The sequence below is a fragment of the Cryptomeria japonica genome, chromosome 4, assembly GCF_030272615.1.
Source record: "Cryptomeria japonica chromosome 4, Sugi_1.0, whole genome shotgun sequence".
NCBI lineage: Eukaryota > Viridiplantae > Streptophyta > Pinopsida > Cupressales > Cupressaceae > Cryptomeria > Cryptomeria japonica.
The window spans coordinates 275,308,915-275,317,354 of NC_081408.1; positions in this window are offsets into that span (position 1 = coordinate 275,308,915).

Here is an 8,440-nt window from a genome sequence, read left to right on the forward strand (position 1 = left end):
TAGTGCTATGCTCGATGCTCTTTTCCTCTTCAAGTTTACAACCAAGGAGGATGTCATGATGGTACTTTCTGGCTGTTGGATTTATGGCAAGATAAACCTTTCTCTATGCAGGTGGAAGGTTTGTTTTAACCCAGCTGCTGACCTTCATAAACTTTCTCCTATTTGGGTTTGTCTTCCAGGACTCCCTCTGGAATATTGGGATGAAATGGTCTTCAGATGGATTGGTAATACTTCTGGACACTTTGTGGCTATGGATGAGATTACCAAAACCAAATCTAGATTCGTGTATGCGTGCTTATGTGTTGAGGCTATGATTTGTAAGAATCTTCCTAATTTCACTACCCTCAAGTCTAAGTTGAGAAGCTAGACCCAAGCTTTGGTCTATGAAAATGCCACTCTCTTATGTCAAAAATTTCATAAGGAAGGCCACATTATATGAGATTGTAAAGCCCCGGGCCCCAAGCCCCTCCAGCTCAAAAAACTAGTGGTAGGGCAAATTACCTAAAATTGTAAATTCCCAAACCCTAAACCCCTCAAGATCAAAGAACTAGAGGTTAGAGTGGAACCTATTATCATGACGTATCCTAAGACTGATTGCAAGGATTATCCTTTTTGGGAGAGAATCAACAAATTCCTTTTCTCCCCTCCTAAGATGGCTGATGGGGCCCCCAACACCTTGCTGGACCTGAATGCTGGGTTTCCTTCTTAGGAGACTTCTTTAGTTTCCTTAGGGATCTGTTCTTCAGAGAGACTGACCTCCACTCCTTCAAAATGAATGACTCCTTTAGAGGATGGGGAGATTGCTGACATTTCCTCAAGCCTAAATTGTATCGGGGTTGTTGTGACCCCCCCTAAGGCATTGTACTTGAAGAGCCCTCCAAGTGCTGAGACAGGTGTTCTGGACCCTCCACTCCTTGTATGAGATTATATTCACCTGGTGCATCCTCTAGTGGTTGTCCCCTGCCTGGAGATGATGGTTGGATCACGCAAAGGTACAAGACAATAAATATGAAAACTAATGTTGGGACTAAGCCAAAGATGGGTCGCCCATCACAGAGACTCTCGGAAACATGAAGAAGAAAGCGAAGTGGCCATTGGAAGACAAAGGACCTTGGACACATCAATCGAAGGTAATAAATGAAGGTTCTTTCATGGAATTTGCGGGGCCTCAACAACCCCCAGAAGTAATACACCTTGAAGAATTGTGTTTTAGAAAATAAGATTGAAGTTTCTCTCCTCTAGGAGGTCAAAATGACTAACACCTCCTTTGCTAACATTGTCAGAAAAATATGGCTGGGTTCTCAGTTTTTCATTAGAAATGCCAATGGGGCTTCTGGTGGTTTGGTCACTATGTGAGACTCCTTGCAGTTTTATGGCAGCCTGATTTCATTTTCTACCAACTTCCTTGTTTATAAGCTTTCTTCCAGTAATGGTTCTTGGTTTCTCATTAATGGTTATGCCCCCAATATCAGAACGAGACCGATCTCTCTTTGGAAATACATTTCTTGTCTTATTCAAAATGACACCAATTCTCATTGGATGATTGCGGGGGATTTTAACTCCCCTCTTTGGCCTTCTAAAAAAATTGGGGGACTCCAAAAGTGCTCTAACAGTATGAATGATTTGGTGGATTTCATAAACAGAAATAGATTACTTGATGTGGACCTAATTGGTCAAAGATTCACATTGGTCTAATCTTAGGAAGGGGGAAGACCTTATACAGGCCAGATTGGATAGATTTTTAATCTTTGGTAAATGGGGTATTGGGTTTAATGTAAAGTTTTTTGCTCTTCCCAAAACTATTTCTAACCACAATCCCCTTCTTTTGGTGTGTCGTCTCCAACGTGTCAGGGGGCGTTACCCCTTCCATTATGAAATCATGTGGGCTACTCATCCTAAGTTCAAGGACTATATTAAAAATTGGTGGAACTCTCATGTCTTTGGAACACTCATGTTTTGGGTTTCTCAGAAACTGGACTTAATCAGAAGAAATGTGAGAGGATGGAACAAACATACCTTTGGGGATATTTTTGTTAAAAAAAAGGAGTTAAATTCTAAATTGACAAAGGGGACCTCCTTGAAACCACACATCAAGAAGAGGCTATTCTAAGGAGGAAATAGAAGAACTCTACCAGGGAGGAGTTATTCTAGAAACAAATATCCAGGGTTCAATGGCTCAAGGAAGGTGACAAAAAAATTTCTTTCTTCCATAGACTGGCTACTATTCATTGGAAAAGAAAACACATTTACCACCTAAGGAATGATTAGAATCAAGAAATAAAAGATGATGAGGGCCTAAGGAACCTACCTTGTAACTACTTCTCTAAATTATATATGGATAATAACAGGACTAGGGATCCAGTCTTGGATGAGACCCTCCTTCATTGTCTATCCTCACTCCTCACAAGAGAAGATAATGATCTCATAATGACCCCGATCACTGAAGATGAGGTGAGGACTTTTTTTTTTCTCCAGGGGGGATTTTAAAGTACCAAGCCTTGATGGTTTTTATCTGGCTCTTTCCAGGACTTCTAGGATGTGGTTCTTTCCACTAAGGATTTATTTAGATCTAGCAAACTGCTCAAGAAGTTAAACAACACCTTCATTGTTCTGATCCCAAAAACTCAAGAGCTGACCCTTCTCAAGGATTTCAGACCCATTAGCCCTTGCAACACTCTCTACAAGATCTCCAAAGTCTTGGTTAACAAGCTCAAGCCTTGTTTTGGATACTCTGATAAGCCCAAGTGAGAAGGGTTTTGTCTCAAGTAGAAAAATCATGGATGCGGCCATCTCCACTCATGATGTCATTCACTTAATGGATAGAAGTTGTAATCTTGGTATGGTTTTGAAACTTGAAATCTCCAAGGCTTATGATAGAGTGAATTAGAGATTTTTATTTAAAGTCCTCCAAAATTTTGGTATAGGGGTCAAGTTAAACCTTATCAGGGAATATATCACTATTGTCAATTACTCTATTTTGATTAATGATAACCCCTAGTATTCCTTCAAGGTGTCTCGAGGACTTTGTTAGCATGATGCTCTCTCCTCTTACCTATTTATCATTTTGGCAAAGGTCTTGGCCAAGAATTTCAGCTTGCTTATCAACAAGGGAACTCTTTTGGGTATCAAACCTACCTCTGCTGCCCTCCACTATCTTGCAACAATTTGTTAATGACACCATTCTTTTTGGGTCATCTTTGGTTATTGAGGCCAAGGGATGGAAATCCTTCCTCAACCTTATACAAAGGCCTCAGGAAAACATATTAATTATGATATAAGAAATATCTATTTCTTCCACACTACAGACAAACTTCAAGCTAAAATTAGGAGTATCTTGGGTTGTCAGGTTTCCTCCCTTCCTGGGGCCTACCTTGGGCTACCACTTACTATCAAGGAGGTCTCCAACTTCTTTTGGGTTTTCTTTCTTGAGAGAATGCAAAAGAATCTAGCAAGGTGGAAGGGAAGATTTCTTAGTAGTGCTGGGAAGCTCCAACTGGTGACCTCCTCCTTCTAGGGGATATCAGTGTACTTCCTTTCCCTTTTCAAAATCTTTGCCTCCATGGCTGACAAGCTTGAAAGAATTCAAATAAATTTTCTTTGAACAGGAATGGAAGAGAAAAGAAGGCTCACACTTGTCAGTTGGGATAAATTATGTTATCCTTAAATCAATGGTGTGCTGGCAATTTACAAAATCTCCCACTTTAACAAGGCCTTGAGGACTAAAATGGCTTGGAGGTTAATTTGCCAAGATTCTGACTGGGACTGGATTAAGAGGACCAAATACCTCATCCAAAGCAGTTTTCATTTGGTCTTGAATGAGGAGGGACTCCCTAGGGGATCCAAAATATGTAACAATATTCTCAAATGCAAAGATTCTATTTGTCATGGCATGAAGTGGCTCATTGGCAATGGTAGAAATTGTTGGAGTTTGTTCGACATAGATGCTAATAGGATATGTTGTTGTCATTTATGTCAACTTATTCCTATGATTTTCTCTAGTGTTTGCAAATTGAGAAGATCTTATGATCCGGTTTGTAGTTTTGTTTTGATGTATTGGTGCTTTGCAGATCTCGGTATTCCCTTCGGTATATTTCGGTGTGATCTAATATTGAGCTGAGATTTTGGGAGATTGTTTGGAATGGTCTTGTGTATCTTCATTTTAGATGAATTGTGATTTGGTGCTCTGCAAGTTATCTTTCTTTGTGACAGTTGTTGATTGGTCCTCTTCTTGAGCTTTCAGACATTGACAAATGAAGATTTGATAAGTGGTGTTGGTTCAACTGTTCCTGATGTTTCTAATGTCCTTGATGGTGTTTCCTAGTTGTGCCCTCTTTGTTCTAGTGATCTGCATTGATCATTGTGCAATTTTTTTATGGTTTTTATGAACTGGTGATGACTTTCATGTTATGAGATTTTTCTGGTGGTGTAGCATGTTGTGGTTGATCTTGGCGTTATTTTTGGTGGTGTTGAGCATTTGGGAATTTGAATTAGGTCTATGTTATGTCATTTAAATCATTATATTGATCCGATGTCAATCTTTGTATTGTGTGATATAATTTTGTATTTGTGAGTTGAGGGTTTAGCCAACCTTGTTGTCAAGGTTGATGATTTGTATATATAGGTGATATATTCATGTAATTTAGGTGTAGAGGTTGTGTCTGCATTATTAGAGAGAGGTGTATGTGAAAACAAGGATTCATCCTTCGACATTGTGATTGTGCAGAGATTGGTGTTGCTGAGCAGACAAGCATGGTTAACCATAAGTATGATTAGGCATTTGGAGATTCTATTCTTTTAATTCATTTCTTCTGGATTGTAGTTTGAATCTTATTGTAAGTCAGTGAGACTTCCCAAAGGGTTGTAGCCTTTTGTGTCATTATCTTTTGAGAAGTGAGCTTTAGGCAGTGTACCTAAATTCATGTGCATTCTCCATTGTAATATTTTCACATACTACTACAGAGTATCTTAATACTATGGGTAGGTTCCCATCATGGTTTTTCCCTTAACTGGGTTTTCCACATCAAAATATTGGTGTTGTGTGTTGTGCTTTCAATTTTCTTATCTTTATTATTACCGCAATTTATTAGATCTATTTTTGTGATTAAGTTTGTAGATCCAATGAAGACCGATTCACCTCCCCTCTCAGTCTTCCTTCATTGTTGTTGCCAATAATTAGTATCAGAGCTAGATCCTCTAGAAGAAGCTTAACTGCTTGAGGAGATCCAGGAAGGTACTTTCAAGTGTTATCTTTAAGAAGGAAACTCCAAGGTTTGATGAAAATAACTATGCTATATGGAATAACCAGATGGAAGTGCACTTGAAATATCTTGGAGAAGATTACTGGAAGATTACAAAGAATGCTTATTCTGCTCCTCTGAATGGACCGGTTATTGCTGATGAGATCAAGGAAGCTGAACATAATATTAGAGTGAAGGAAGCATTGCTAAGTGCCCTGACTGATTCTGAGATGACAAATATAATGAGACTTCAGACCGCACATGAGATATGGGAGAAGCTCTAAATATTGTATGAAGGTGATAAACAAGTGAAAGTTGCTAAGTTATAAAGTTTGAAATGAAAGTATGAGATGTTGAAGATAGGAGATGATGAGAACATACTCTCTTTTATGGCTAAGGTGAATGATCCGGTCCTAGGTATTAGATGTGCTAGTGGAACCCCTGAAGAAGATGAAATTGTTTCTAAGGTGCTGAGATATTTTCCTCATGCTTATAAGCATAAGGTTGTCGCTATTGATGAGATATAGAGTGTGACTACAATGACAAGAGATATGTTGGTTGGAAAGATTGGTACTTTTGATATTAGCGAGTTTGGAGAATCACATGGAAAGTCTGAGACTGCTTTTAGAGCATCAAAATATATATCTAAAAAGATTGTCCTTATGAGTGCAAAATATCTAGATATGAAAGAGAGAGAAGAGAGATGGAAGAGAGCAAGAAAAAGAGTTGGATGAACTTGAAGTATTGATTGCCCAGATATTTCCTAAAGGAGTTAGTAAGTATGATGGAAAATTGAGTTTGAAATGTTTCTCTTGTAATAAGATATGACATTTTTCTTCTAGATGCCCAGAGAGAATGGCTAAGTATGACCGGCATGATAAGTTTGATAAGCATGATATGAGTGATAGATATGAGAAGCACGACAAGTATGATAAGACTTACAAGCCTAACTGAAAGTATAGGAATCAAAAGAACTGCTATTATGCTACTGATGAAGGTGTTACAAATGATGAATCTTAAGGGGATGAAGTTGAATTTCTTTCCATTAATGAATATGGACCTATACCTATTGATTCCACTAGTTGTACTGCTGAGGAGAAATCTTTAGCTACTAAAGTTGAAGAGGAAGATGAATGGGTGATTGACAATGGTTGTTCGCATCATATGACTGATGATAAAAGCAAATTTGTGAGTACAGAAAGATATGATGGTGGAATAGTTAGATTTGGAGATGACAAAGCCTGTGTGATTTATGGGAGAGGTTCCATTTCTTTTGATGGTAAGCATAATACTGACAATGTATTGTATGTCGAAGGTTTGAAGCATAATATTTTGTGTTGGATAGATGTTTGATAAAGGTTATGATATACAATTCAAGAATGGAAAATGCAAGATCCTAAATGCCTTCGGTATAGAGATTGCATCTGGAATTAAGACTGAAGGTAACATTTTTCACTTGAATGTTAGTGAGAAAAGTTGTTTGATTTCCCATATAGATGAAATTTGGTTGTGGCATAGGAGAATATGTCATGTGAATTTTTCTTCAATGATTAAGATCAATTCTACACAAGTTGTTAGAGATCTACCTAAGATTGTTAATCCTACTAATCTGGTATGTAAGGAATGTCAGCTAGGTAAGAAAACAAGAATCTCTTTCAAGAGAAAAAAGTATACATCTGATGGATTGCTAGATCTTGTGCATACTGACCTATCTGGAACTACAAATGTTAGAAGTGTGTAGGGTGATAGATATTTTATGTTGCTAATTGATGATTATTCCAGGATGAAGTGGGTTGTCTTTTTGAATGAGAAATCATAAGCATTGGACAAGTTCAAGATATTCAAAGCAAAGGTGGAGACTGAGTTTGGACTGAAGCTAAAGTGTCTGAGATTTGATAGAGGTGGAGAATTCTATTCCGATGAGTTCAATTCATTCTATGAGAAATATGGAAATAGAAGACAATTATCTTCTCCTAGAACCCCTCAACAAAATGGAGTTGTTGAAAGAAAGAACATAATTATTTTGGATGTTGTAAGGACTATGCTGATTGAAGGACATGTTCTAAAGATCTACCGAAGAGAAGCTATTAGCACTGCTATTTACACATTCAATAGAGTTCATATTAAAGGTGATACCGGTAATACTCCTTATAAGTTATGGTTTGGTCATGTTCCTACTATGAGATATTTCAGAGTATTTGGTAGCAAATATTATATCAAGAGAGATGAGGATATAGGAAAGTTTGATGCTAGAAGTGATGAAGAAATTTTCTTGGGATATTATACAAACAGAAAATCCTATCGATGCTACAATAAGAGACTGCAAATGTGAAGGTGGATGAGAACCTTGGAAAACTGATTAGAGCTTGCCGATATAATGATGGTCAACATGTTGTTTTAGCCCCTACTCAGATTGAAGAACCTAAGAAGACTGATCCAATAGAGACAGTTAATCTAGATGTTGCTGCTACTGGTGAAGAGGAGAAGGAACTTGAAAATCAGAACAATCAGGGGACTTTGAGGTATGTAAGATCAAATCATTTAGAAAATCAGATTATTGGTGATAAGAATAAAGGTGGGATGACTAGAAGAAGGTTAGCCACTAAAGAAGTATGTTTGATTTCTAAATTTGAACCAAAAGATGTTGCTAAAGCTTGCAAAGATGAAAATTGGATGAGAGCTATGGAAGAAGAATTAGATTAGATTGAAAAGAATAATAATTGGGAGCTTGTGCCTAGACCTAAGGATAAGAATGTTATTGGTACTAAATGGGTATTCAGATACAAATTGAATGAAGCCGGTGAAGTTGTCAGAAATAAAGATAGACTAGTTTGCAAAGGATATTCACAGAAAGAAGGAATTTACTATGAGGAGAATTTTTCTCCGGTGGCCAGACTTGAAGCTGTTAGATTATTGCTTGCATATACAACCTATAACAATTTCAAGTTGTATCAGATGGATGCCAAATCTGCCTTTTTGAATGGTGATCTTGAGGAAGAATTCTACATTGAGCAACCTGATGGATTTTCATTTTCGGATGATGGAGACATGGTATGTAAGTTGAAGAAATCTCTTTATGGATTGAAACAAGCCCCTAGAGCTTGGTATGCTAGACTAGATAAATATTTGTTAAAATTTGGATTCAATAAAGGTGCTAATGATACAAATCTGTACTTTAAGATTGAGAATTATAAAATCTTGAT